This window comes from Linepithema humile, chromosome 5, assembly GCF_040581485.1.
Source record: "Linepithema humile isolate Giens D197 chromosome 5, Lhum_UNIL_v1.0, whole genome shotgun sequence".
In the NCBI taxonomy this organism is placed as follows: Eukaryota; Metazoa; Arthropoda; class Insecta; order Hymenoptera; family Formicidae; genus Linepithema; species Linepithema humile.
This window is the reverse complement of record NC_090132.1, coordinates 28,459,067-28,483,132: the sequence shown is the minus strand read 5'-3', so window position 1 is coordinate 28,483,132 and position 24,066 is coordinate 28,459,067. Positions and strand designations below refer to the sequence as shown.

General features: G+C 38.7%; 1 protein-coding gene and 1 long non-coding RNA gene across 6 annotated transcripts in view; one reads left to right on the top strand and one right to left on the bottom strand.

The window, feature by feature from the left end:
* Nucleotides 1–24,066, top strand: part of PlexA (plexin A) — a 234,036-nt gene that overhangs the window by 85,742 nt on the left and 124,228 nt on the right. The window lies entirely within an intron of this gene.
* LOC136999924 (uncharacterized) lies at nt 19,776–21,684 on the bottom strand. The gene is made up of 2 exons (XR_010890211.1): nt 21,520–21,684; nt 19,776–20,179 (listed from the first exon to the last, which is right to left on the bottom strand). It is a non-coding gene; the product is annotated as an uncharacterized lncRNA (long non-coding RNA).

Sequence of the window (24,066 nt, the reverse complement as noted above, 5' to 3'; positions counted from 1 at the left end):
TTTCGTCGTTGCGGCAATGTCCTGCTACGCGAAAAAGACGAAAGGCCAACGAGGTTGCTCGTTCAGACTTTGATCGCGCACGAGCGACACGTTCTATATTCGGATATGTTTGCTGTGGGTTTACCCCATGGAATACGTAAGATATGGCGCCGCATGCCCGAGTTCGTGTTTGGTTTCTTTCCCGAATTTCCCGAGCAATATCCCGTGGTGTGACACGGCTCTGTGCTATTATTTAATCTCGCTTGGATGCGTCTGAAAAATTGGTATCGCGAATGCGACCAATGCACCAATCGTGTTTTCGCGGGATTTAACATTAGTAATCCTCAAAATTGATCCGATTTTGTTGACCAACAGCGTAGAGTGAATAAAAATTTCAATTGTTACAACCGCGTGCGTGTTTTGTGCGCGCACACACAGCTATTTTACGAGTGAATTACGGTCGCGATAAGCACATATTTGCAGCATTGTTAATCGGCGTGCGATAAATTTAAATCCATTGATGAATGGGCGTACGAAGTCGAAATATTAACAGAAGTTAACACGTATTTCGCCGCTTCTCCGAATGCGAAGAATATTTGTCGAATAATGTCGAAAAGAATGTATTTAGCGCAATTTGCGCACGGACGCACACAAAATTCCAAGCGTTATTAGCAACTTAATGGCAGTGTGTACCCCGTGTTTTAACAAGTAGGATTATCCCAGCGTTAGAGATAGTACGCGAGCATTAGAGACTTAGTATAGAAATTTTTGAGCACCGCTTCACTCTGCGCAGTTTACATAGCCCTCTGCAGTTTATACATCGCTGTTTACGCCTGCAGACACCTTAGAGAACACCAATTAAACGCACTAGCGCGGCGCGGCGCGGCGCGACAATAATCCTAAGGATAACGGTTAATGGAGCGGGGCAGACGCGGAAAATGACACCGCCTCGATACAGCGCTGTTGGCACATTGCCTTCGTGCCTTCGTCGTCGGGCGTGTACGTTCGCCTCTCCCGCAGCTCCATTCTCCGGCAAGAGGGAGCCTCGACTTCCGGTCGAGCGCACGCCTCGTCGTAGCTACGCAGCTAGAGCCGCTGCTCTATAACTGGGTTATCGTATACTCGACACAAGAGCATCAACGCGAGCGGCTTTTCTCTGCCCTTGGAGATAGAGTGCTTTGCAAAGTGCGTTGCACCCCTTTCCTTTCCACCTTACTTTCTTTTCTCTTTTCCCTTCTTTCTTTTTTTTTTTTTTTTTTTATACTTTTTTTATACCGTTTTCTCTCTCTCTCTCTCTCTCTCTTTCTCTCCGCGCTAGGTCGGTCAGCGTGACGCAATGATATCATTGTCTGAGTGTAGAATGCGCCGGCAACGATAGTACTCCTTTCCCAGAGACGGCGCCGCGGAGTGCATTCAGTCAGTCTCCCTCTCTTTCTCCCTCGCATTTCCTCATCCCTCTCTAGCGTCACTCAGGGATCGTTTCGTTTCCTCTAGCGATGAGATGGCGCGATACGTTGAACGAAAGTGAGATGGTCTAGATGTAATCTGTCGTTCAGAGCAATGCCCCGTGAGAGCATTGTTATGGAATAATGCCTAGTCGTAATACAAGATGTCCTGGGAGCGGCACATTACGGATATCCTGGCGATGTTTCCTGCCTCATTATTAATAGGTCCTTGAATATTGTACTCAAATAGTATTGTATATCGACACTATATATGAATACGATTTTTTTTAGTATAAATTTGATTAAAAGTCGCCTTTTTTTATATTAAAATCAAATTAGAATTTTTACAGTTTACTTAAAATGAGAAAAATTCGAGAAAGGAAAAGTTGAAATTTTTATATCAAATAATATTTTGTAACTCTTGGATTCACTTTTGGTAAAACAAAAAAAAAACTCCCTCTCTTCCTCTCTCAGAATTATGTAATAAGCAAAATTCTTGAAACACATAACATTTTTATTACATACACATGTAAAATGAATTTTGCGACGGAAGCCGCATTTGCCGAGTGCAAGTCGGAGCGTATAGATTAAACGACGTTGCTCGGGTTGTGCTAATCTCAGCCGATTAGAAGAGACTATCGAGGAGGGTCCACGTACGGATGTGAAAATTCCACACGGTTCGATGGGCGTCCGTAAATCAATTGAGCGTTTACCCTTTGCCCTCGAGCCACCCTCGGTACGAGCCAACGACCACCCTTCTCCGCGAATTACGATGAAGAAGCGGTCTCGACTTCTATAAATAAGGATTATCAGGAGCGGGGGTTGCTGCTGCTGCTGCTGCCACCTGCCCTCATTGCATGGCCAATTTTACTGAACGCCTGAGTGTCACAAGCGAGCAGGTTTGCTTTTTCCAATGAATTAATTATTCAGTGCTCAGTGAATAGTCGAAAGAATCATCTACAGAGTCATAGTTACTTCAAAAATCATATATCGAATCATGGCTGATATATAATTTTCTTACTGGAAATTAATTGTTTCAAAATTCATTTATCGTATCACAATTGACGTGATTTTATTGAATATTGATACATAAAAATTATTCAGTGATATGAAATTTGACTAAAATAGGCAAGATATATATATCTGTCTGTAAAATATATTCAAAGATTTGCTCATAAAATATTTACATTGTGAGATTTGAGATGTCGTTCGAAAATTGTCAAGTATTTTTGTTCAATTGTCATTAGTATTTTTGTTCATGAGAAATTCTAAACTAAATTCAGTTATTTACATATCTGTTCTCTAGTGCGAAATGTATTTTGAATACAGTAATGCAGAAGTGAAATTGTAGTAACAGAACAGTTATAAAATAGATATTTTTAGCAAACACATTTTTGGACTAATTAAATTATTTTACAAATAAAATATTAAAATTAGCTAAAATATTTTTAGTTCTTTTGTAAATATCTAAAAATATTCTGTAATCTTTAAAAAAACATTTAAAAAAGAAAACATTTTTTGAAGTTTTCAGAAAAATAAATTGAATTATTTTAAAAATAAAGTATCAGAATTAGTTAAAATATTTTTGGCTTTTCAGTAATCGTCTAAGGATAAATGTTCAACTTTGTTTGATTGAAATTCAAATTTAGATATTTAGAGAAGAAAAACAGAATATATCATAAATGTTAGCTAATTTTCGGTAATATCTCTTACGTTTCTATAATACTTAGAATTGAGAGCTCGCTATGTTCTCGCATCTGGGTTTTCAATTAGAAACTAGGTAACCCATGAAATGTACGCAGAGCTTATTACGATCCGTGCAGCCAATTGGGTGGCCATTGTCGGCACGTGGCAAGCAAGGTTATCAGAATCTCTCTTCCAGCGATCCAGCACATTCATATAACCCAATATAGATCGAATTGGCGGAAAGAGATTTGGCAGAAATAGTGCCAAATAGTGCAATTTCAATTTGAAAACTTTGATTTATTCTCTTCTCAACTACCTTTCCGAGTCTTCCGAAGAGGACTGTTTCCTCCTTCATATATTTTTCCCTTTCAAAGACACGCTCGAACATCTTCAACACCTGCGGATGATATTAGAGTCTTAATCGCTCGTTCCACCTTTGGCAAGAATTTATTTCTCGGGCGCCGCCCTTTTTTCCTCTCTCGGAGATGTATATGTCTCGAGTATTGTCATCTGATTTCTCCCCGAGATGTTTCTCCGCTCGAAGACGCATTGTTATGTTTAGAATATTGCGTTCCCTTGTTCCGTATTTGTATCAGGTTTTCCCGATGTCGCAATAGAATGCGTGACGTGTATTTCTATTGATCGACTGTATCAAGGGGAATTCCAATGCTAGTCAGCGATCATGAAACTGTATATTTTCGGTTATATATTTAATTGTTTCAGCATGCTCGGACTAACAATAGCAAATGTTACATTTTATTCGTTTTTTTCTTTGAAGGCACGTGATCTTTTGGAATTCTTGTATTTTAAGTTTTACTTAAAATTAGTATAGATTTTAAATAAATCTTATTATTGTAGCACGCTTATTCATGCAGTAAAAATGAAAATATCAGTCATTTCTGAAATTATACTAAAATAGCTTATGATTTTTATTCACACTTTTTGATTAATGTAACTAAACCTGAAAGTAAAATAATATAACTTTTTTTACGTCAGAGTCTCGAAACGCCACAAAAATGAAAATTAAAACCCGGTCATCATTTTTTTACGGACTTCGAATTTTACGGACAGAATAATCTAACGAGGCGTCAGGTGGCGGGTAGAATTTTATCGAGAACACATCGTCTATAGTTATCTCGCACCTCCAACGAGATAATCAATTCGGATCGTGGGAGATAATGCGAGGAGCGGCGGAAACCATATAACCCGGCGAACGAGAGCCAATACGGAGCAGGCCTTCCACTTTCTCAGAAAGAGATCCTTATCAAGCTGTTGTCGGTAGCGACGGCGTGAAATCTATCGGGCTAACTTTAATCGAGCTGCTCTAGCCGCATAAAATGCGTTGGGAAACGGCGGTCGTTGTCGACGCGGTTCGACCGTCTTTTATATTGAGATATCACGAAATGCGTTATCGCGCGATGGAAACGTTTTAACTTTTATGCGCTTTGCGGTTTCGCGCGGTGCGTTTACCTCGAGTGCGACTTTTCCACGTCGAATAGTGGTTCGAGACGAATAATGGCGAGCTTCTACGTAAGCCATTTATACGGCTGGTATTAGTGGCTGTTTCGCTTTCCGTGTCTTCATTTGTTTGTTAAAATATCGCGCACAGAGACGACGGATATATATGGCTTTATCTCTGCATTGTAATTTTTCCGTTATTTTTTACGCAGATATTTTATTTGTGTATTAATTTACAATATGCATACTTGCTTTTAATCTGTTATATTTTACATATGCCAGTTCTATCATTTCAAATAGATTATTTGTTAGCGAAAGATTAAAGATAATATTTTAACTAATTTTTTAATTATATAGTTTTTGCTGATTATTTATAACATGTGCGATTCTAATTGAAAAACTAAGAGGGTTTATAAAAAATTAATATAATTCAATTAAATTGTTAAAATATCTTAAAATCTTATATACTATAATTTTGGATGCATTGAACTTATGTGTTATTTTTGTATAAAATCAACAGATCTATTATAGTATATTATAGTAGCATTAATGTGAGTCACAGTATTTCTAAAATTGTACATGTGATAAAACATGTATCAGAGAAGAGCATGCGAGATCATTGGCCTCTGCGAAAGATTAAACGCAAAATGAACATGCATTTCTATCTCGTCGATAAAATGTCGATGCCACATAAAAGCGATTTCTACTTTCATTTCAACGTATTAGCTATGAATACTTTATTTTCTCGACGTTGTTTCTTTTTTTAAATTGAATTTTCTTGAGAAGCATTTTTAGCAATATAATTTTTTGCACGTCACTTCTATCTTTATACTGTGAGAATTTAAAAGCTTCAAATCGGAAATTTGTCAAGAATGATTCTAAAATAATAATAGGATTAATTATAAGCTTGAATTTTTGTTTCATTATAAATCTTGGGAAATAAAAATAAAGATGCGTATCTTTGATTGAAATTTACGAGCTAACTTTTCTTCGTCGAATATATTACGGCTAACTGACAAAGTTTGACATCATCGAAATGTATAATACCTACGTCTCGCTCGACTTGACGAGCCTCTGCTCTCAGGTTTGCCCATGTAAATGCAACGAAATTGGAGTTTCTGCGGGAAGAAAAGCTCTCGAAGACTCAGCGAGATACGTTCCTCGGAGGTTTGACGTTTCTCTCATTCCCTTTTTCCCGTCGCATTTACACTTTCTACTCGATGTGGCCGCGGAGAATTCAGCCGTAGGCCTTTACGGAGTAGGATGTGGGGGAGGAGGTGATGGCGGTTGGTTGGCGGTGGGGAATGAGACGGTGGGAATAGGTGGAAGAGAAATGCAGATTGAAAATCTGCGACCGCCCCTCAATAGAGGGTGCATCAGCAAGAAAATTGGGGCCGGGCGGGAATAATACGAACCACGGAAGATGAAGGAAAGGGGGAGAAAGGGAGTTTTTCCACCCCTCGCGTCCAAAATATGTTAATTACATTTGGACACCGCCGCTGGCAACCCTCCGGCATCGGATTGCGCGGTTATTACAACGCCGAGATTCGTGTAAATAATGTGCCATAACTCATTTCTTTACGGCGAAATATCAGCAAATCCACGCAATTGTCCTTCTTTCTTTCTGTCTCTGCTTCTGCCTTTCTCGTTTCCCGTATGCGCATCGAATATAATAAATTTCCATTGCCGAGGAAGTTACCGAAGCGCAAATGGCGATGATATCACGCGCTCGTTCGATAGTGATACAATCTATTTTACAACCTGAAATTTCTTCCACGAACGTGATCGTAAAGAATAAAAAGTGTCGGAATGTAGTTTAATTTGAATTTGCATGCAAATTAATTAGATATATCGTTTAACTTATGATAGGCGAGTACTAAAAATATGGCAACGGCAAAAATTAAATTTCAAATTTTTATACCTACTTGCAACACACACGCTATATTTGTGTATGATCAAATCTCATGCTTCTTTGCTGTCTTTTATATTTGATATTATCGTTGATGAAAAACACGTAACCTTTTTTTGCGGACTCTGCTATAATCATAGACATTCCGTCGCGTCGACGTAATCACGTGGGACGATTGTACCGACTGTACATGATGTCACGGAAGACACCAGCTGAATATTATTCAGCGAAACTCATCGAAATTTTTTTACAAAATAAAATATATTGTCAATTTAAATGTTACATAAAATTGTCACATAAAATAATCATTTATTCACATTCGGATTCATATGTCGTAAATCGTTACATATAAGTTTGCTATTTTCAATCGCTTGCAATTACTCGAAGATTAATAATGCATCGCAGTTAATGGAAGATCAGTCTCTAATTGTCTTCCATTAAAATTACTTTCATCTAAGAATTCCGATAGCTATATATGTGCACCAATGATTGTGCCAAGTAGGTAACGACGTAGAAACCAACGGGAATTATTAACGTAAGCTCGAGCGCTTGACAAGGTTCTCGTCTGGCAGTCTCGGCTGGAAATTTTGCTGAATTACATCGGACTCGCGCTTCGCCAACTGTAAGGGAGTTAAATTAATCGATTAATTTCGTCGCACTCTAATACTCCATTGCTGCGATGTAGGCTCGTGCGACTAAGGAAAATTGCGCAACGCCAAAGCGTCTGCGTTCTATTCGTGTGTATTCGATAGCTTACGCAATGCATTAGGAAGCCGCGCGTCAAAATCGCGGCGAATAATTCAACCTTTTTAATGAATCGGCGAGGCATTGCGCGGTATTGCGAAATCGCGCCGAGTTATTATGTCGGCGGTTCGTGCGTATTATTACGTGCGGCGTCGGGACGGTTATTTTCGCGGCATTTACGATTCATTCGATATTATTAATAGGGAAGCGTTCATTGAATACGAATGCGATAAAAGAATAAAAGTATATCGTGCAATTAGAAGAAGATAATAATAATTATTGCAGCATCTATATATGTTTGTAACTTAATATTTAAAACTTCAACAAATTTATAGTTAATTAAGATCATTGATTTTTGAGCAAAGAATATAAGAATTCAGCGAGTTGAAAAATGCTCTTACGTTAGCTTGTCAACAATTGACAATTCTTTTTCATTAGCTCTTCTTATTTAATAATGTATAAATTTAATGTGGAGACTAAAGTGATTAAATGGTGCTAATAATAAGCTTGAATTACTTTAGGTATGAGCAACTGTACGTCTTATTGCATGTACGATTTTCCAGATTGATGAAATCCGACCTAGATCTGGATTACGATTTGAATATCCCAGTTGGATGCGCGATTAGGTATGCAGATGCTGTGAGGCATCTGCCGTAGTTTCGTATTACCGAATTATCGGATTAAACGTAGGAATTAAGGTTTTAAATCCGCAGCTCAACTCGTTGTGCCGCTTAAGCCGCTGCTCATTAAAATTGAAGCCCCGACCCCCCCCCCCCCCCCTCTCTCTCTCTCTCTCTCTCTCTCTCTCTGTTGAGAACTATATCAGATATTTCGACAGTAATTATATGCATAACGGACACAAGAGCACAAATTTAAATTATTTAAATTGTCACATGCGAATAAAAGAGATTACACAGAAGTGAAGATTAAAATGCTTACTGATTCGGATTATATTACAGATTTGTTTATCAATGTGACTTATTTATCTATGTGTTGAAAAAATGTTGAAAGATTTTACGAAAAAGAATTCATTGTTAGTTGAAACAGAGATAAAATCGGATTATACCGTAAAGTCGTATGAGTATGAAATTGGAAATTAACAAATCATATTTTGTAATTTTGAAACAACGAGACAAAAGTTTTATTATTTTGTTACTGCAATTTAAAAATGATAAAATAAAATTGACGACTATTTTATAAAAAAAGAATGAAAGATTTTGATAAAACCTGTGTGAAATATCTATACATTTAGTGTTGAAAAGCATCTCTTCAATAGTTCTGTCACCGCAGAAATTAGGAAAGATCGTTTAAGACATCTCGGCGTCGAGGTAGTTGAGCCAAGACAGAGTAGACAACTTGTAGCCGACCAGCTGGTAGAAGAAAGAGGCTTAGCTAGGCAATTAATTAGCGCGCGGGGTTAACGACTCGGTCGAGTTAAGAGAGACACGTAGGTGAGCTTTGCCTCTCCTCAACCAGCAGCTGGAAGTAAAAATTAACGGCGAGCCGTATATACGACGACGCGTAGTTGCATTAACCCATTTGCCCGCTACGACCGCCATAAAGAGTACATAATACATCCTGCTTATACGACGATGCGAATCACTGGCGTCGACGGGGTGAGAAAAAGGGGCGAGAAAAGGAGGGAAAAAAAGGGGGGAGGGAGAGAGAATGAGAGAGAAGGAGACGTCGCGGTGTTTCAACTAGACGGCGTTCGTGCTTTCGAGCACTGAGCGTGCCTCGCAATTGTTATCTAAACACACGAACATACGTTACGAGAAGAGCGCCGGCCAGCGGGGGGGCCTCGAAGGAAGCTCGAGTTTCGGGGTGAAGGAAATGGCGAAAGTTCCGGGTGAACGGGGTGAACGGCGGCGGGGTGCGATTCGAGGGGTTGAGAACCGAGAAAAGTTTACGACGCCATCATAATTCTCTCTCTCTTTCTCTCTCTCTCTCTCTCTCTCTCTCTCTCTCGGTATTCATTTAGAAATTTCGCATCGATCATTGCACGGCCGTATTAGGGTGCACAAGTCGTGGGCGGCACGGTTATGGTTGCGAAAAAAAAACATTCTGAGAAACTACATTGGAGAAACTTGGCAGAGTCTTTGTTTCGCGATGGAGACTTTTTTATGCGCCCGTAACTCGGAGAACTTATTATTAAACGATACATTCGAGCACGTCTGTTACGTGAATTTTTATATAATGACTGTGTGATGCAATCACTCGACTTGCGAACGTGAAGTCGGAAATATTTTTCCTTTCCTCTGTTATTAGTTAATAATGACGTTGGCGTCGGAATTTTTCATTTAGTGCCGATATCTTGAGAAAGCAATCCATTCTATTGCAACGTTGTGACAATGTCATCACAACTCCCAGAACCTGTTATCTGCCTCATTGAACCGTTATATGGATACGTGACATCATAACAATAACGGAAAGGAAGAAAGCATTTTCGATCGACGTTCACAGGAAAACTTCTATCACGAGGTCGATAAACATGCACCCAAGATTTTTTCACAAATAATATTTATATATTAAAGTTGAATTTTGCGAGATATAAACAAATGATACACTCTTTAATAGTGTCAAATTAAAATACCAGTATTTTAAATATTATTTTGAGTTGATGTCGAATTGAAACATACCAGCAATACCGTTTGTTTAAAATGCACAAGTCTCAATTTTTGTACCGTTTTATTTTACGCTGCAAATATGTTTATAAAATTGTGTGCAAAATATTGTGCGGAAAGTAGGAGTAATATTTTGATAAAATATTTCAAAGTTAACTAAGCTCTCAAAAGCTCATTGCCTCTTTTGTATTCACCACGGGATTAAAGCGCCCATCATCCTACCCTATTTACCTCGTGTTTATCGCACTCTTTTTTTCAAAACGACGACAGAAAGTGACGGGTTGCGCGCGATGTACAAAGAGTCTCAGCGCGATAAAGCGGGACACGTGCTTGGTGAAGGCACGCTTCTCGTCACCCTTATCTAAATACGCGAACATACGTTAATAGAAGATTCGCGCGGGGTGGCAGTGCTCGAAAGGGTGAGTCGGTGAGCGAGGAAATGGCGAAGGTTCTGGCGCGATTGTTGGCGAGGATGTATGATCAAGGGGAAGGGGGTGCAGTTAAGATCGCAACGCGTGGCGGGGGAAAAAAAAAAGAGTCCGAGAGGGAGAATCGGAAAAACGCAACAGGGCGGAAGTACGTCGTGGAGATAGCATTGTGCCGTGGCGGAGTTGGAGATCGCCCTTTGTTGGGTCGCCGTTCTATGTTTGGCAGGGTTCTGCCTTTGCGCGCGGAAAATGTCGAAGCGTTAGAGGGGCGGATTGGAAAAGGATGGGAAGGGGCGCCGTTACAACGTATATCTTCCGCGTATGTACCCCCCTCGCGTGCACTTTCGAACGGCGCGCCCTGCTGGTGATCGTAAAAATTTACCGAAGTTCGCCGATAGGAATCGCGTATTGTTCGGTGATTTACAGCCTTTGGACCTCTCTCTCTCTCCGAAGTCTCTTTACTTCTGGAGTCGTGCGGCCCTCATGGCGAATGTATATCTAAATTCGGAATCGGTAGTGTTTAAAGTAATCGATAGCGTAGCAAAGTGAGATAGTACGAAACGACAAAGGCGCAAAATAATATAAAATTGCGCGCGCAATTTTGTCGTATAAAGCCTTGCGAATGATCAACAACCCAAGCGATGAATTAATCGTGAACATTTGGTGATTAAACGATCTGTTATTGCTATTTTTATCATAATATTTTGGCTTGCGGTGATGCTAATATTTGCAATGCGTTAATACGCTAATAAATTAATATTTATAATACGTAATATATTGCGAGAGACACGCATTGCGCTATACATAATGCGTACGAGGACTCTGAATCACACCTTTAAATACCTCGCGTTACATTCATCCATCTGTTAAGCCAAGAATCTCCGCAGCTAATGTGACTTTTACATACAACAATGCGTTACGCCGTCCACGCATTACGACGTTACGTGGATTTACGTATGCACACGCGTGATCAGCATTGGCGCACGGTACCGAGCGCATGCATTCTCTTCGTACGGCAGATAGATTGATAGATAGCTTAATGCACGCTGGGAACTCAGTCTCTCCCTCTCTCCTCCCTCCCACTCTAAGAGCGCCTCCGTAAGTACGCACCAATGATTATAACGCCGGTCGAGATATCACCGGTGAGATAACACCCTAATCAAAAACGGATGCGATAGGCGTCAGCCGGGTGAAAGCTCTCCCCGCGATTGCTCGTTGAAAGCGCACACGCTTCACGGTTTCAACGGACGTGCTTTGTAACTGAAGCGGTGTACCGAATGAACATTTATTAATTCAAAAATTTCTAAATTTCCTATTCAGACGTACGTATGGATGGTAAGTGACGTATTAATATCTTTGTGTATGTTTTATAAACTTGAGCAATATTGCATTGTATTTATAGAAGAATAAAAATAATACAATATTATTTAAATTTATTAACAAAGTGCGAAGATATTACATGTGTGAATTTTTTTCTCACATTCTTCGGTTCTTCTTATAAAGAAAACTTAAATTTCTTTACGCTGGATTTCAGATAATCTTAAGGGAAACTTAATGTCATGTATTGGCTTACGAGAATTCTTGGCTATATCTAATAAGAAAAGAAGTTGCTATTATCATTATCTGTAATTTGTCGATTGAGAGAAATGTAGATTCTTTAATGAATGCCTAATGCGACTTGAATGAGACAGTCTCTATATTTGGACACTGGAAATTATTTCAAAATGTCTTTCATAAAATTATATTACCATTTGTAGCATAATGTCAGAGATATAATAAGATAGATAATATCAATGTAAACATGACGCACACAAATATACAGTCGCGAGTATAATGTTTTAAGGATTGCTGCATAGATAATGTCGTAATCAACGATAAAGACTCTTGTTCCAACCAAGAATAGAAAGGTTGCTTAGAAAAAAAAAAATTAACAATGCTCGATAACGATAAAATCAAGACATATCGTACGTCACAATTATTATACATGTAAATTTATTCATATTAAATTAATTTTCTTTTGTAATTAAATTTTAAATTGTAATTATAAATTATTGTTAGGAATATTCATTTGTTTTAATTTATTGAAATTTTAAGTATTTGTTTTTATTTTCTTCAAAAATACTGCAAATATTTGCGCTTGTGATTTTCACAATTTTCATAGCAAATAGAAGATAATTATTTATAATTAGTGGTCGGTGAAAAGCAAGACGCTTATATACCGAAACAGATATATTTAAATTAAACATAAGAATTATTTGTCTTTACTACGTACAAAAACCAGGAAGTTCCATTTCACTTGTTTATTTCATCTGCTAATAAAAGCAAATTAATCCGCATTTAATTTCACTGCCAAGAATGCCTTTATCTTTCTCTAAATATCGCAACTGGCATTTGTGCTCTTTGAATTTCCACTCTGCAATTAAGGGTAGCGTTGTTACACGGCATTATTTATTTAAAATATTTTATACGAATAGACGGCTTTGAATAAATTAAAAACGAAGAGCGATGTGGAATTTATTCGCTTATTTCGCATTCAAAAATCCAGGAATTTTATTTCATCCGTTCATTTCGTTTACCGACAATGCACGAATTATTAATTATAAAACATATAATGAAGAATAAAGAAATATCTGTGATTAAATATGAGCGTTACTTTATTTCGCACAAAGCGCGCGCGAAATATACATACACAATCGCGCTTCAAATTCGATGTGTTCCAAATCCATATTATTGTGGATGGTTGGAATAATTCGCATTTATTTCGCTGACAGGAATGTCTTTATCCGTTTCGATGCAACATAACCCGCGTTTGTAACCCTTTTCAATTTCCACGATGCTGCAATTAAAGGGCCGTTATTCGGGATTGGTGGTCGCGATTGAAAGCAGGACATTTAATCCGTTCTCCATACACACAGACGCACCTACTCTGCGTTCTAGAAAACAGCGTGCACGTATTACCACCACTGGGCTAATGAAAAGCACCGGGTTTGTCCATTGAACGATCAATACTTTCCGATCGATCTTCGAGCCTCAACCTTACCACCGACGATGAACCGGTGAGGAGGGTTTAGGCGACTTTAGCGAGGCGGAATTGGACCGCGCCGGAAGTCCCGTGCGAATCCGGAAAGAAAGTGAGAGTCGTAAGTGAAAGATAACGGTGTGTCCATTATATCATCGCCCCCCCCGGTATGTCGGGCTCGAAGGGCGAGTTTTCCGACGAAGAAGGGCTAGGCTGGGATAGATAGGGCGCAAAGATATCATCTAGGCGCGGGAAGGGCAAGTAAGTTAGACCGTACATCCGAGCACCTTTGTTATTTCGTTCTTTTGATACCCCGGCGTGATGGAGGGAGATTAAGGTGGAGGAAGGGAGTATCAGACCGAGTGTTCCACCGTGCCGTCGGATGAAAAAAACGTGGGTACTGGGCGCCCCTCTTCTCCGTGTGCGCCCCCTCTGCCCCTCTCTCGTTCTGGTCGTGAATCTGGCGGCGGAAGGGCTGGGGAAAAAAGGGCGTGAGGGAAGGGGGTGCCCGGGCACGCGCAGCTCAAAGGCGTTAACCGGCCCACCGTCGCGGTAGGGGTGGCGCGTTACCCACCAGGATATCGACGAAAGTCCTCGCCGAGGGGTCTTCTCCTCGAAACGAGATGTAATAACGCCCACACCCTGTGTCCCTCCACTTCCGTTTCGATCCCTTCGAAGACTGGCTGCAATAACCGGCCCTCTCGGCTGTGTCTCCATTAGTCGTGCCGAACCCTGACTCGGCAAAGGATGCTCGCGATACTCGAGACAGTATTCGATATCGTGGGCTTGATAATTGCAAGGAAAGTTTCCGGCTAAATTGGAAGACAATTTTTTTCAGAATTTTTGGAAATTGAATCTTTTCTCCGACAATTCCGTCTCGTGCACTTTTTTTTCCACACAAAAAAATATTTCATCCACAAGATCGTGTTTTACTCTCTATTTTTAGTCTCAATAAAAAGAATATTACATTGAGATTTAATTATCATTTTAATCTTTGTGCATTTACAAATTAATGAACTTTTTCTCGGTAATTTTAGCACGTGGTAATTTACGTTTGATAGATATATATATATATATATATATATATGTATATGTGTGTGCAAAAGAATTATCGAGTAATGCTTATATATGATAATTCCATTTAATTAAACCATTTTACAGAGAGATATGGATCAAGGATTATTATTCGTTAAAAATATCTCTTTATTTTGTGTTAGTTTATTTGCAAATCCTATATTACGAATATAATTAATATCGGCCTACAATCTTTTATTTCTGCATCGGTATCATTATTCTCGTAATCGTAGAATGATTGAGCTAGAAATTACGCGATATTTTGTGACGGGATAAGTGCGCATCAAGAATAATCACGCAAGTCAAACGTCGTGCGATTACATGATCTCTGTGCATCTTCTAACCTCCTAAGAACGATGCTCTTATTGACATTGTGATCTTTCAAGTGGAATGGTCCGTTTTAGTTTTTAAAGGTTACGAGTTAAATTATTTATGGTTATTTATGATGGGAAAGTAATGGACAGAAATGTGTTCAAAGAGTTTCGCAAAATTCGTGAGGCGTTCTCAGAAACACATCCATCTTTGTCAGTTACACTGCGCAATATAAAACTCTTGAAAGTTTGGCAAGTGAAATTGTTTTTATTAATTTAGAAGTAATATTTTTTTAGTTTAGAATAAATATTAGTATTATGTAGCACGACTATTGATACAAAATTTCTGTTAATCGATTCTCAATAACTGACGATTACTTTTAAATTTTATTGTTAATTTCTGTTTTTAATAAAGTTTTTAATTGCCAGATTGGATTAAAACATTGTATTTCCATAAATTCAATTAACTGATTTTTAATGACACTCTTTTCCATTTTCTGATTGATATGTTGAGCAGAATTTTTCATATTTTTTCTACAATGTTAATATTTTAACAGGATTTTTGAGTTAAAAAAATTTATATTTTAATGCTTATAGCTTTTTTTATAAGTACAATGCTCCATTGAAAATTTTTAAATCGATTTTTTTGTTACTTTCCATTTTGTTTTAATCAAATTCTTTTTAAATAAAACATTACAGTTAAATTGAAGATAAATAAGCACATACATAAAATAAATAAAATAAATGATTATTTTTTAATATTTACGTATATGTGTATTGAAAGTAAAAATATCTATTTATTGAGCAATTTTTTAAATTATAGTTTTCAATTATTTTTACAAATAAATACTATTTTTACTAGAAACTAGAATTGCCGATAAAAATTAATTAATTTCTTTTTTTAGATTATCATCTTATTCACCATTTAGACATTCTGATTCATCTGATTTAAATAGCTTATGAGAGAAACAAATACGTAGGATTTGCATTGCGTTGGCGAGCAACATGCAATCGGATATTTATTAATAGAATATTAGCAAGACTAGCATATAACGATTACCTAATTATCATAAATTAACTAACATTATTCCGATTTATGTTAAAATTAGCAACTTAATAAGAAATTAAAATCTTGCCTTTCGTTCGAAGTCGTCTCTTTTTTGTCAGCTCAGTCGAATACATATTTTGATATTGCACGAAATAAATCAATTGAAGGTGTATCGCGCGATATCCTCTTACGAAGAGCGCTAGAGAGTTAATGTTTATAAATTAGCATTTACGCGGGCGGGAGATGAATCCGAGTTTATTGAGAGGGTGATAGCAGAGGGCGCTGGCAGACGGACAAGCATAATTGTTTGCTCTGCTAAATGTCAATCCGATAGCGGTGGCCAATGAAGTCCGTGATTATGCTACCGGGGTGTGTTCGCGGCGGATCGAAGGGAAGATTAATCTTGGTTCATTGTTGGGGTGCAAAATGTGCACTCTCGGACAAAGGATCGCCGACAAATTAATATGTATTGAATTGTAGGATTCCTTATTATACAGGAGATAGCGTTCATCATAGAAGCCTACGTTGTACGGCTTTATACAAATAAATTTAAATTTATTTCAAATTTGAATTGTTAATCTTTTTTTTTATATTTAGATAACAAAATTCTAAAACTGAGTTGAAGTCTATCTGAAATAAATTAAAATTTAAGATTTTATTGTTTACCTTTTTCAGGAGATAAACTTTTCAATTTTTTCTCATAATCGGAATTGTAACAATAAAATATAGCAAAAATTTTTATTAAAAAGAAATTGATTTTATTTTAAAGTACGTGGACGAATAAAATTGCAATATTTTTCTGGACATTTTGAATACTTTGTATTTACATTTCACATATAGTTCAAAATTCGGCATGTAGGAAGACGAAATGAATTAACTTAACGTTTCATCGTCTGATTCCGATGCGCTTCGAGGGAAGATGCTAAAGAGAGAAAAGCGAGAGAGCGCACCCCTCTTGAAAAACAATATCATTACACGTCGTCGCGTGAATTCCGCGTCTCCCATTGGCCGAACACGCCACGATGTTACCGACGATGCCCAGGCGAATCAATAGCGTTACAGAAACTCGCTCTCGCGTTGTAACGCCGAATATTACTCGCGCCACGAATGAACGCCGTTGCATCCCCCCCGATCTCGCCATACCACTCATCCATACACACACACATACACATGGTTGTAAATTCGTAACTGTATTAGCGCACTGCACTCGAAACGGCCGATGCGCTCGATGGCGGCTTCATCGGATTTTGACGTTATTTCGAGAGAGACAGAGAAAGAGAGAGGGAACGGGCGGACACTTCGTCGATAACGTTTTCCAGCGGCGGCTACACGGTAATGTCCGACGAATCGATATTCGGAGCACCCCCCGGGGAGGGGGGCGGCGGCCTGAAGGCGCCGGGGCGACGAGGGGTGCTGCCGTGGTCAGGGTGAAAAGGGACGAGACGACGGGGGTGGGAGGATTCACTAGACGGCGAACGTGTGTTCCGGACGACGTGTCGTTGTTCGGGGACGACGATCACTATTCGATTAGGTTTCACTTTAGCTTCGAAGAAAAACGATTGAACGATATGCGACCGCTCCGCGAAATGGTGCAATTTTTTTTTCTTAGCGGATGGGAAAAGTGTCAGCCTTCCCATTTTCAGCATAGCCATATGGCTGAATAGCGAAGGTACTTCAAGGTGGAAGGTTCTTATATATGAATTAAATTGGAATTATTTTTCATGAAAAATATTTCAAAATATAATTAATTTTAAAAAGGGATAAATAAATTACGTTATAATTAATTAATTATAAATTTATTGCAAATTATAATATTAATTATATTTTTTGTAATGTTTAATTAAATTTATGAAAAGTAAAAAATTTTACATAACATGCATAAAATTATTATATTGAAATTTTATATTATAATAAATTATGAAATTTTCTTTAATTTTGACATTCAACTATATTCAAACAATGATTGCTTTGACAAGCGAAGTAATATTAATGATTTTATTCTCAATATTTTTGTTTTTTATTTTCAATTTAATTTAATTATTGAAAGATATATAAATAGTTTATTAATGATTTGACCAATCTAACATCCTGTCAAACATGCGCGTTTAACCATTCCTCGTTTTTGATGTTGAGCTGAAAAATTATTATATCCTCCATTCAATCATATAGATTGCTAATGAGTTTAATAAGGGCAGCTTATGCTTTAATGTTACGATTTATCGATGGAGGTTTTAAGGAGCATATCGAATCTCGCGACCTTTGCTCATAATAAATGTCGACCTGAGAGATTACGAAGGAAAAAAAAACATCGTCGCGGAAGTGAGTCCCGCGGGATTATCCCGAGCGAACGTTGCCTTCGTTCGCGTTAAACGTCGGGATTTATAAGTCCGCCGTCGTCGATTCGTACGACGACGACGACGACGACGACGAGGACGAGTCCCGGACTGGTCCGTGGGGGTCTTCCGCGAGTGTGGACTTCTCGATAGTCGAGATTTATCGGGTCTACGGCTTGACGAATTCGATCCTGGGGCAATCCGGCTCGCTGTGCTGTTACCCTGCTTCCTCTCTTCCTTTTCAGACTTTTGTACGTACTGTCGTCTCCCTTGGGAAGAGAGAGGACTCTCGCCGATACATCCTTAGCGAGATTTATTGAACGGATAACTCCTGCCATCGACTGTATTGCGTCGGAAATATCTTCTTCGAGCAGCAGCGACGAGTCCGTGCTATCTATTTTACGAGGAAATAAATTTTTCAGTCGGAATATCCGAATAAACTAATTAATCTAACAAATTGTTCCGTTTTTTTAATAGATTTTATAATTGTTGAAAATGTAGAGCATTTTATTTGTGCTCGCAAATTATTTAGAATATTAGCATTTATTTCCCTCGCGCCATTACACGCTATAAATCGATGGTATCTTTACATACCATCGATTCTCTCTTTGAACTGATTCTTTTTTTTTTGCACAGAAAAAAATTGTTGTTGCGAGCTTGTTGATAGCTACGAGCAGAAATTATCTGTGTCATTCTGCAATCCTCTAAGTAGAGCAACGGTAGAGAACGCGACGTTTAATATATCATTTTATTGTTTCTTAACTGCCGGCGGCGAAACCTGTGAAACACGAAAGTCGCGTCGCGTAATTGTCCGCTTCTTTTTGGCCGCGTAAAACATTCATTCATCCACTTTGCCCGGTAGTTACACAGGGCACGGCGCGGCGGGCGTGGATGCGTTTCGCGAGGACTCGCGATGGAACGTCCAGGACTTGTCGTCTGCACGACGGCAATTAGACCCGAAACATTTCCAACGTCAATTAGGCGCTAATGTTTGTAATAACGACTGACGACGGTAGTTTTAATCGCGATGTCGCATGCGACGTCGTATGACTCGAAACTGCGAGAGTGCATTCCTGCTTTTGCGAGACATTCATCTTGCTAGCCTTGGGCAGTAGAATGACGTTGCATATTCTATCTTGAAGATATTAATATTAGTAGTGTAGGAATCGTTTTTATCCCAAGAATAACGGTACAATAATCAGATTAATTTGGAAGGAAATATTTCCACCATGAATACTTTGTTTTTAGATTTTATATTTATTTAAATTTTATACGTATAGTAATTCTATATATTTTTATTACGTACAGCAGACCTCACTGCGCAGTTGAATGTGTAGTAGAACCGAAATAGCCAATGTTCTTACATATTTTGGATGTAAAGAGCTCATATTTTGAGCTGCATTTTACATAAGAATTCCACGGACGAAGAAACAATTTTTAATAAACGTACTTTGCGAAGAATTCCGTGCTCGGTGGTCGTGGAGATTGAAATTCCCGTTTCAAAACAATTTAACATTTCGCGGTTGTTCGCGAGTAGCCGCAAGCTACGCGAAATACAGAGTCCGAGCTCTCGGGAAAACTTTCAAATCGAGCATTAATTCAATTCATTGTACAAAAGTTCCGAATTGGGAATTAATAAAAGTAGATATGAGAATGTGAGGTGAGAGTAAATTTGTTTGTTTTCCGGATTGCGTAAAGCTTAATTTTGTTCATCAGCAGGAAATTTGTTTTCTTATTTTCGTTTATCTATTTTAAAATCTAGAAAAAAGTACATTTTAATATCTTTTTTTCTTTTTCTTTCACTCCAATCTATGATTCAATGACAGTTTGTGATATATTTGATATATATATGATTAGAAAATCTTGAACAATGTATACTTTTTCATCAATTCTTATCGCAAGTTCTCACAATTTATGCCAATGATCGCTGCGTGAGATTAAATGACGATTCGCGCACGGATGCCATCACTTTCGAGGTGAAGGTTCAAAAATGGACAAGTTTCGAATCGTTTTCACGCGGAAGCTGGCAACCCCAAAGCGACCGCTGAAGTGACCGCGTCCTTCTTAAGGCATGTTGGAGCGTGGCCAGTGGAAGAGTGGCAAGTACTTCGCGTGAAGAGGCTGAAAGAGCGACAGAGGTGGTAGGCAAAGGCGAGAGAGAGAGAGAGAGTCGCAGAGAGTTACGAGATCGGCGAAAAGTCGGAAAGTGGGATCGCGAGTGTGACTAACATAAGATGTGAAAATCGCATTCGAGGACACTGGCTCGAATCGAATCGAATTTTCACCGGCGAAAACAAATGCTCGCGATTACGTCGGAGAGATTAAGAAAAAAAATTTGTTATCAAAAGCACATTAGACTCATTAAATATACTAGATGGAGCATTTAATTTGAATATAGAGTATTTAATTGGATACTAAATACGAGCATATATATCGTTTAATTGATATATGATTGTTGGGATTAATCTTCTATTATCCAGTTGATGGATATTCGATACAATGGTTTTGCGCAATGCTAGAGGAATTTAATTTTGCATGTGATGTTTACATGAGTTGATTATTGTTATTTATTTATGTTTCGTTGTAGTACTTAACTTTTATAAATAATATAATCTTTTAGTCGATATAATTAGATGAAATTAATATCCGATATGGATTGTAATAAGTACATTAATATGCTTTTTATTGTATCGTATACAATTTGCTCCAATTACAAATGATCGATTTAATTATAAATCTGCATAATTCCGTTAAAGTAACAAAGCAATGCAGTATCTTAGAGAAATGGCACGAACATATTGCAGGATCGATTAAGATACGTAAGTACGTGCCTAACATGGTCGGTCCGATGATTCTCTGTTCTCTCTTGTCTTGACACGAGTACACGGCGGCGAACTAAGACGATTAATCAAACGATAAGCACGTTTGGAACTGATCCAAGCTAGGTCCGTCCTTGTAACGGCGTTGTATGCGCTATTCGAAACAAGCAGCCGCCAATTATATTTTGTATGCCAATGACCACCGTTTTACATCCGGATTTAAGCGTTTGTTTACCTTCAGCGTTCACTTCTTCGGCACTTATCGCGAAATTGTTAATAGAAAATTTATTATTGATTGCGTAAAAGTAGCAAGCTCTTTGTGAACAATTATTTGGCAATTTTAATAAATGCATTCGGTATGATAATGGGATCTAATTTACTCGAAATATCGCTGAACCTCGATTTCTAATGCAATAAAAATTCGCTATGTTTTGAATCGAGTATGATTGTTACGCGGATATTTCTAATCTGGAATTTTTACCACGCATTTTGTTAATGAGCTACTCGCTCCGATTTTTCTTCCCTTGACAAAGTTAACCTACCGCGACGTTAATCGTGATAATTTGTAACTGTTCGCGTCGCGGTTCTTCCGCAGCATAACCTTCTCGTTTACCGGCATCCTTCCACGAGATTGATACTTACTCCTTGTTGGTCGACGCGGCATACTCGGCAACGCTCGGCCATCAACAGCCGACTACCTACCGCGCCGCTTATTCCCTGCTCGTGTGCCGTCGTCGTGGTATCTTTCGTGTCGATTCCCATTGCGTATTCGTCCTTTGATGCGCGTTCCACGGGCGATTTCTGGCCGATGCTCTCTTAGCACCGGGATACCCGGAGCACTCAGTGCACTTTTCTCGCTACTAACGAGCGATCGCAGCGGCGAGTGAGTGGAGAAAAGAGTGGAGGTGATGCCGGCGAAGGAGGAGCAACACGAGCAACGGCAGCGGCAGCAACATCAGCATCAGCAGCACCAGCAGCAGCAGCAGCAGCGGCGGTATCACGATGCAAAGAATCGTGCGCGAGGGAAAGGCCAATGGCGAAGAGCAGAGGGCAGGCGTGTTACAAGAGAAAGAAGGATCTGGGCGGTGTAGAGAAAGATAGAGAGAGAGACGGAGAGAAAGGGGGGAGAGACCTATCTCGGAGGAACGAAGGAGAGACCGGAGACTGGCTCAGAAGCGAGCCAACGTCGACAAGATAGGAGGCGGCAGTCTGCAATTACTAGCTGGAATGTCTGGGAACGCGTGGGACTCGATCCTAAAGGCCCGACCACGACAAAGTCCCTCCTCCCCCACCTTTTAGCCGCTTCTCTCGTCCCACCCCTCCTTCTATCAACGACTGCTCCGTGAGGGCCCTACCTTGTATAAGGTGACCCCGGGGGGGGAAGCACCGAGACCTGCCGATCGCGCGGCGATCTCGCCGCGATCGCATCGCGTACTTAGCCCGTGAACGTCGACGAGACGTGCGTCATACACTGGGAGATGGATATACGCTACGCGAATGAATAGCGAAACGGGCAATCGCAACAACGGGGATGGAGGGAAGAAAGAGAAAAAAGGAGAAATCTCCATTTTGTTGTGAAAAAGGGAAATTATGTTTTTAATTAAATTTTTTGTTTGCGTTTGCGCGCGTAATCTTTCGCTTCCACCGTCCGATCTGGCACACATCAGAGAACTATATAAATTTAATTTTAGCCGGAAATTTAATTAATGTTGTTGACTTAAGGCCACGGTGTAAAAGAAGCCGGCTCATTTGCCCGCTTGCTCGACGGATGAAAGAGTAATCTCATTACTTCATTTTTCGCGGTGCACAGCACGCGACGCCCCGATGTCACGATATCGCGTGGTGGATATAATTAGCGTGTACTCATTCGCTGTATCGTTCTCAATCGTTATCTATTACGGTTCGTTCAATTTTTTTCCACAACTCATTCATTTATATAAATTCCGTTTTACGATTGATAACGCTGTTTACGGTTATTATGGTCTGTGGCGTAATGGGAACTTGTGTTACTCACGTTATGCTTTAACGTGAAAATAATTATCTTCTCTGATGATTTTCAATAAGTCGTATTGCTTTCTTTCGTGTCAAGTTAATTATTTATTCAAACATTTTTTTATTGAAAATATATCTTTTATTTTGTTATTATTTTTATTAAAATTAAGTTTTTTTATTTCTAAAATTTTATCGCTTATTATGCGAAGCAGTAAAAAAAAAGGGGGGTTTTTAACTCACATAGATACATAGATCAATGATTTCTATGACTTATCAAAAATAAATATTGACCTATCAAAAAACTGAGAGTTAATGGATCCTTCATGTTTGATATGAATAATTGATAGATTTCCGTCATCAATAAATATTTCGGATATCTTGTCATGTGTCGATCACGATATTAAATCTCCATTTCCTAACGAGAATAAATGACACAGGCATTTAAATTTTAAAGACATATCACTATTGAAAGTTCGAGAATAAATCTGACTTTGATCTTTTCGTTTTGTTATTTGCTTAATGCTTAAATTAATTTTATTTTCGTATATTTTTATTTTAATATATAAATAAGACTAACATATATTGTTTCATTTTAATAACATCGATTTTTACTTTTTTTAAAGTGACATCTAAGAATCTTATATATTAATCTTTCAAGCGCCAAGGCTACAAAGCGACCTTGCTCGGATGTAGATTCCGGTCAGGATCGAATTTCGCTGTTCATCAGCGCCGACGCTGATTTCGCGAGACAGGCTTGGCTCCTTGTCGGAGAAGAGAAATTTGGAGAATCCCTTTGTCGTGGCGCTCTGCGTTAGCGCGCCGAGTGGCTCGGAGATTACCAACGGGTTCTCGAGTGACCATGAGAAATTGCTTGCTCAGGATGTTGGATAATCACGAACACCCTATACGTGAACTGGTAGGATTATGCGAGTCTGTGCATATAGGTACTTCCCCCACACTCTCCATCCAACTTATCTGTTCGTTATTTTAACTCTCTCTTTCACATTATCTTTTCTTAGAAGCACCAGAATATTTATTCGTTATCATTGCGCAGATACGAGAATAAGCTTTTTATTTATATTGTTGGCATTTATTTAACATTGTATATTATTTATTTTGTCCATTACACATTTGTTTAATCTGTTCAGATTTTAAATTGTCTATATCTTATATTTCTAATAATATCTTCAAAATTTT